This window comes from Magallana gigas, chromosome 2, assembly GCF_963853765.1.
Source record: "Magallana gigas chromosome 2, xbMagGiga1.1, whole genome shotgun sequence".
NCBI classification, from domain to species: domain Eukaryota; kingdom Metazoa; phylum Mollusca; class Bivalvia; order Ostreida; family Ostreidae; genus Magallana; species Magallana gigas.
The window spans coordinates 32101823-32109741 of record NC_088854.1 but is presented as its reverse complement, the minus strand read 5'-3'; positions in this window follow the sequence as shown (position 1 = coordinate 32109741).

Here is a 7919-nt window from a genome sequence, read left to right as displayed (position 1 = left end):
TATCATACTGCATGCATTTAAAATCCACCTTGAATCAGAGATGTGTATTATTACGTAAGCTATCCCTCGCCCACGGCCGAGAAAATCTGTCACCATGGTCGCGACTAGACTACCTAGCGGTCAGCGGTTATCTAATACACGAGAGTTGCGTCTCTCATATATGAGTTAATTTAGCTGCGAACTGAAGAATTATTTCAGTTTTGATTACACATAAAGGTTTATTCTTCAAGTGGATTAAACGATAGGGTGTCAATTAAGAAATCGTCCAGTTAATTATAATAAAAGCAATGCCATTCTCAATCTAATGCAATATCAGACATATATATCAATTGTGGGTTTTAAGTAAAAAAAGAATTTCTATTTGATAGAATTTAGTCATTAAATTGCAAACTTTTCAAATCTTCCTAGGTTCTTAGCTGTGCGTGTGTATGCGTTAAACCTTTATGTAATCTATCCTTAGCCCGCGGCCGAGGAAATCATCCACAGCTGCACTACCTAGCGGTAAACGGTTATCTAATACACAAGATTCGCACCCGCACACTTACATGAATATGAATATATAGTCGTTAATACACTGTACACTGTTTTAAGTTTATGTTATAAAAGTTTGTTTATTTTGTATTTAGTGAAATTAAACATTGGAGAGTAAATTAAAAAGTCGTTCTGAAAATTAATAAAAGCGATATTACTCCAAATCGGAAATACTCGTGAGACATATTTGAATGGTTGGTTTGTAAGTCTTAAATGTTTTAAAAACTGTACAAATAATGTTTTCAATCAACAACAAAAAACAACAACACAAATATTAAAACCTTTAAATAATGATCATCCCTCGCACATGGCCGAGGAGATCCCGCGCAAGTGACCTCTACATGTACCTTATCACGCGTGCATGTTTGGTATTTTGTACGAACGCAACTATTTTTATTATGTTTTAAACTATTATATATTGGTTTCAGATGAACAGATAAATTTATTTTACTCGTACAATTGAGTTAGCATTGATTTATACGACAGCGTACAAGGTAATTTAAAAAATCAAATCAAATTATAATCAAAGTGCCATGTTTGCGGTAGGTGCTGACACGATAAAAGAATGCCATGAATTAAGGCATTCGGTGATTATTTTAAAGAATATTCACAGGAGTTTTGAAACAAGTTTTGTTTAGATTCTATCGGTCACATATTAATAACTTCTGTAGTGTTTCTACATGGTCGTTAGTTTCATTGTGAAAACGAACTTATTTCTGTGTTGCCCTCCCGCTGTCAAGTGCTCTATTTTTAAATTCCAGATCTGTCGAAAATCATTTGATAGTGACTTCTTCTTATGTGTAACATTTTCTCCTGAGCGTGTTTCTCTTTCCCACCCGTATTTTTTTATTCGGTCAGTCTTTAATTTGTAAATTTCAACTTTCTTTATTGCGTAAATGCAATCGCCACGTGCTACCGAAAATCTTGTTTCACTTTGAACAGCGCAAACAGCTCAGAACATATATAGCCCCAGCTTATTTATGGCTGCAGATCATCAATTGTTATGTAATTAATCAACAGTTCGAAGGTTGCTTTCTTCAAAGTGGTCAATTATCAAACAACAAGACTTTCATTTTCACATTAAAGGTGCGAGATCGTAATCTGAGAACGTGGCTATAATAAATTAACATGTCGAACACGCTAAACTTCTATTATATATAGTTATGAACAGAATAATATATATTATAATTAAAAGTTTTAAGTCAAATTTAATTTTGTCTTGGGATAAGATGTTATGAAATACGACTACATTATGCTATGCAGGTGGTCGCCATAGAAATCATCAAAGTATTGCAAGTTAGGACAGATTAGTTTACTTGACTTACAGACTATAATATAGCGACATATCTGCCTCCAAAAAATATATGCGCTTCTCAAAGTTACACTTTAGTGAGATGGACATGTGTTCTTGGGGATTTTCTTTATTGCTAATTATATGAAAATTGATTGTAAAAAAACAGTTTTATTGAAGTTGTGTGGTATGAGGATGTCATGCAACTTAATTTACTTACAAGGTTAGCTACAGCCAGTGGAATACTAATTTTAGATAAAGCAGAGAAAAGCAAAAAAAAATAAAAAATAAAAACAAAAAAAAAAACCCAACAAAAAACAAACATGGAACTTGCATCAAATTTACTTCATGTACATGTTACCAAAAATCCGACCGAATATGCGCATTTGTCACATTTAATTAAATTAACTGAAAATAAAAACCGTAACACCATTATTTTTTGCTTATTTTTATTGAAGTTTCTCCCTTTTTTTTTTAATACATACGTAAACTTTCTCCGAGAGAATAACTGTTGATCCGATAAAGGAGAAAAAACTGACTTAAAGATAGGGATTTTGAATATTATTGCATCGTAGAGAGAAGTAATATTCATTTCTGTAAATAATGTTATCAAATTTTACGGTACATAGCGGTGTCTGTATATCAGGAGTAAAATTTAGACGCTCACTTATGCATAAATTCTCCCGATGATCTTTGATAGCTGATTATTATTTTAAATGTTCAAGTCTACTCGTATTATCAAATAATATCAGCTCTGAATAAATTTTCAGAGATGCCATCAATTTTGGCTATTTACCAAATTTTGACAGCACGAAACAAATTGAAACTTGCACATAGTCTTCAAAAAATTAGAAAGATTTATTTACAGAAGTTACGTGTTTTTTATGCACGTTTTTACGTACATTTCCTTACATGAATAATGAGTACATGTAATATATAACAATCCATGCTACCCTGAAAAATTTAACTCGCCATTAAACTTCTCATTGTTTAAACCCCTGTCACACTGGAGCTGCGTCCTCACAGCGATCCCGCTGCGTAATTGAATAATGTAAAACGCCATGGTAAACGAACTAGAGTCTTCTACAGCGCCGTAACAACGCAACGGCATCTTCGTTCGCCGCGGTGGGATATCCTAGCCTAGAACATTTTAGAACGCCATGCGACGGCGCGCACATTGAACATGCGCAAAGTACGCGCCGTGGCTCTGCGTTCCGATAAACACGCCGTAGAAGTGGAGTAAGGTCGCCATGACAGCGCTGTAAAGTCTCCAACAGCGCATGTGCACGCAGTCAGCGCGCAGGGCACGCTGTGGATGCGCGGTAAAAACTCCTAGCACGTCATGAGCGCTCGGCGGATACCCAGCGAGAGGGCAGTCAATCACCAAGTAGAACTCTGTGGAAACGTATTTGGGAGCTCTGTAAGAACGCGTTTCTGAATTTTCCTTGCGATCCTACGGCGATTCCACGAATTTTACAACGCCGTGAACACGCCCCTGGGAACGCAACTTTGTGTGACAGGGCCTTAAAGAGTTTTCAAAACAATTACACAAACTGTGTTCGACAAATAGTTTTCCTAAAACATGTTCTTCCTGTCTTTATACAGGCTTTCAATCACAGCACGTTTTTATAACAAAAGGAGAAGTGAAATTTTAGTCTTTAGTCATTATAATCGTTTGACACCAAATCACATAAATTTTCATCTCGCAGCAACAACGGAAGACCTACTCGTGGCTTTACCACGAGCTCTGCTCTAGTTAACCGTATCATTGCTCTACAGTGTATATGCATGTGGACAATTCTATACAATAATGCATATAAATAACTAAACTGGAAAATGCACACTAGCTGATAGAAGTTAAAAGTGTCAATGGACCGGTCTAATCCCCCTTTCCGAAAAAAATCAACTCTCTCTCTCTCTCTCTCTCTCTCTCTCTCTCTCTCTCTCTCTCTCTCTCTCTCTCATGATTTATAAAAAAAACAATACTGACAGCAATTATCAGCGATTTACATGAACCTAATAAAGGCTGTTTAATTCTATGCATCATTACACTGGTCAAAACAGTCAAAATATAGGTGATCATTTTATCTTTTCGATCGGTGTGTGGTTATCTGCACGTACTGATCATGTTGTGTTATTATGCGCTTTATCTCAGTCAGGTTACATGGCACAGAACATTGCAGATTTCACGCATTCCTAACTTATTTTCTTTCTTTTTTTTCTTTCTATTTTATTTTTACAAATTACAGAACATGGTCATTTGTTTAAATGCATGTAATAAAATCAGCTGTTTATATCTTGATTTGTGTCAATGTTAAGTCAAAATTATTCACGCTTGTAATAATATTACCCTCTATGAAATGCAAAGAAAAACAAGCACCGTCTAAAACATAAATGCTATACATGTATATAAATTTTTAAAAATCCGAATTAATTAAAAGCTATTTATTTACTTAGCGAGCAGATAAAGACCGTACAGGGGATGTCAAGGGCATGCACAGGGGCAGACAGTGGCTTACAGGGGATGACAGGGGCGTACAGGGGGTGACAGGGGCTTACAGTGGCACACAGGGGTTGTGTACAGGGGCGCACAGGGGATGACAGGGTATACAGGGGCTCTGTACAGTGGCACACAGGGGATGCACAGGGGATGACAGTGAAAACACAGGGGGTGACAGGGGAAGACAGGGGATTTTCATACGGACAGGGGTTTTTAGAGCCAGTAGTGTCAGGATCGCATTTTTAAATCCGGATCAGAAATCAAATATAAAAACATTCAAAACGGAAATCATATAGTAGGTATTTGTTATTTTTGTAATTTTGTTATAAAATGAAGAAAATATACTTCAAATTAAAATATATAACAAATTTTATTTTGTTGAACCTTTAAAGTTGTGTTTTTTCTAAGGTTTGTGGGGTTTTTTTCCTGATAGAAAGACAGGTGTTTGAGTTTTGGGTGGACGCTAAACAAAGAAAAAACTTGCAATGGCCTTATCGCTTTAAAAGGGTATAGACTGGCCAGAAACGATTTACTTTGTATCATGTACTCATATCTAATGAATGATTATCAACATGTGGCTGCCTTTTTGATATTCTTATAAGTGTCTATCAAATATACATGTAGGATTATATTCAATTGGCGTTAGTTGAGTACGAAATGCATACGAATTGTGAAATATTAACATGATTAAACAAGTAAATAAGTTGTAACTTTTTACTTATTTTTCTTGTATGGTATTGCTGGCATATCAGCGTAACGTAGGCACTTAGTTAAAGTGTTTCATGTGTTTTATAAGTATTTTTATATTTCAAATATGATGTACATCAACATTGAATTTTCGGTGTTCAATACGATCTTAAATCATATAGGCGATACAGTATCACTAGGATGAAAAGGAGTCAAGTGAAGTCGTACCCAAACCAACTCGTACCCAAACAGACCAATAATCCATTGGTCCGGTGGTAAACAATGATACTTGGGTTGTAAATATAAAAGATAATCTGTTAAGGTTAGGTTTTGATATAATTACAATAATAAAGAAATTATGAGATAAATGAATGTATAATTTTAGATAATATATTGTCATCTCCTATATAAGTTTGCCAAAGAGGTCCCTATATCAACATTTGATAGAAAATTCCTGTTTACATGCAATCTTTTCTTTAAAAACTGATTAATTAGATTGACAAATTTATAAATTCTTCTCACCCTTTGAAGGCGGGCATAATATTATAATTTAAGTCATTTTTTACTTGACAATTTGATTACAATTCTGTTTGGGTACGAGTCAGTTTGATTACGAGTTGACTGTAATTCGATGAAAAAACCGTACGAGTGAACACATCGATAAAATACATTAAAATACTCGGTACTTAGTGAAACTAGTATATTTAGCAATGCAATTTTGTTTACGTTTGTATTACTTGGCAGTTGTTCATTCCTGCAGATATATACACACCCCTGTGAATGTTTTTGTCATTTAAATTTTAGGCCACGTGGTTTTATTTGACCATTTCAGTTTCGCAGTAAAAATCATGCCTCGTGTTTATATTCTATTTCTTGGAATTTAGGTATTTGTAATCAAATATAAAATCTAGAGGTTTATTGATTTTAAACTTTGTCTTCGTTAATTGGTGTTCTAGAAATAAATGTGACAATACAAAAAAATAGTTTTTGTCTGCTGTTGCAACAATTAACATGCTTTAGTAGAGATCCCCCCATAGGATTAATTTTCGATCCGCGCCTGACCTAGTAATAGCATCAATGGTGAAACAGGCTATACTATTTATGCTGAATGTTCCTTGAAAATGGCTCGATATACTATGTTTTTGTGCAAAACAGACACCCATTATTTTTCTAAAAACATGGTATTGCACACCACAAGCATCAAACATGGCTATGATTTTATTAAGCAACCCAATGTTTATATTTTCAACTACTCTACTCGTGGTTGAACACGAACGACAACTCTGTTCTAAATATTATCGTTTAATATAAATAACCGCTAGATGGTGGAATAAGACATACATCTTAAAATATGTTCATGTTTTAACATAAATTAAAGTAGGATATGATATGAAAAACGACCAGTACTTACGTATTTTGATAATATCATCCGAACACTTATACTTCCGCTGGAAATTTCACATGAACTTAACAAATCTCGGTGAAGTCTCGTAAACTTTCATTCGAGCACCTCTGGATTTATTACATACTTAGCAACGATAAAGAAAACATTCCGAACACATTCACAGGGGTGATACATATGATCCGAATAGAGAGCTCTAGACGTTGCCTGGTTTGATTTTCCGATTATAAGTTGGGCGTTGCCTGGTTTGATTTTCCGATTATAAGTTGGGACTATAGTCTGTCGATCTCTAAATATTCATGCATTACATTTGGACGATTTAAAAAAAATACACATACCTGTAAAAGATGCAATCAAAATTGATGGAACGAGAAATATCCAAGAAAACTTCATTGACACATTATCATTTTTAATCGGAAAACTTCACAGGATCGAAAACAGATTTCTTACGGAGGGTTATAATGGGAAATGTTGACACCTTTTCTTCATTTGGAAGTCACTCAGAAGACCTTGCACAATTTTTCAACGTTATCATTCGGGTCTGTTGAAATGCAAAACCCTGTAGACTTCTTTATTTCTAGCCGTGTATTGAAACCAGCCGATGAGCTAGAGCCTCAGGATCGACGTTTTAAAGAAGGAATAATGAGAATTTTTCATGCTACTGAAAGGAAATGCTTGAGCCCTGAGGTATAGAGTTATTCAGCAAAATGTAAATCGAGGATATTTTGGGACAGAATATAGTGGTCAATGCATGTACTGTTAATTTTGAGGAAATATTATTCTTGAATAAATAATCCAGTACTGCTTATCTTTAAAAAAAAATTAAAAGTATATGTGTTTAGCATGATTAACAAATCTATCAAGTAAATAACATTAGATAAGATTTTCCGTTTTCCGTTCCGTTCCGTTTTCCGTTCCGCGTTTTAGCAACACCCTATTGAAATAGCTCTCAAGCAATTGAGCATGTCTTCATTTAGACTGAAAACTGTGCCGGATAATTTTGCCAGTGCCAAAGTGGCATTTTTGCACCCGCTTAAGCTGCATATCTCGAAAAATTCAAAGATGCCATATGATAGACCATTGCTTAAAAAGTTAACAACCACCTTTGTTATCAGTGTATCTCACCTGTCATGTAATATATTTACCTTTCAAAAATAAATTCCTATAGGAAATTAATTTTTCCCATAGGAAATTCAATATTCCTATAGGAATTATAAATTTCCTATCGGAATACAAGAACTTCCTATAGGAATTTCAATTCCGATAGGATTTGATAAAATCCGATAGGAAAACTTAATATCCTATAGGAAAACTACATGTCTGAATCAAATTCCTACAGGAAATACCATTCTCCTATAGGAAATATATTTCTTACAGGACTTTTAAAAAATCCTATAGGATTGTCAATATTTCCTGTAGGAGAGTCAATTCTCCTATGGGAATTATCATTTTCCGATGGGATATTAATTTTTAAAGGTAAATATCTCACCTGTCAGGTGAAACACACT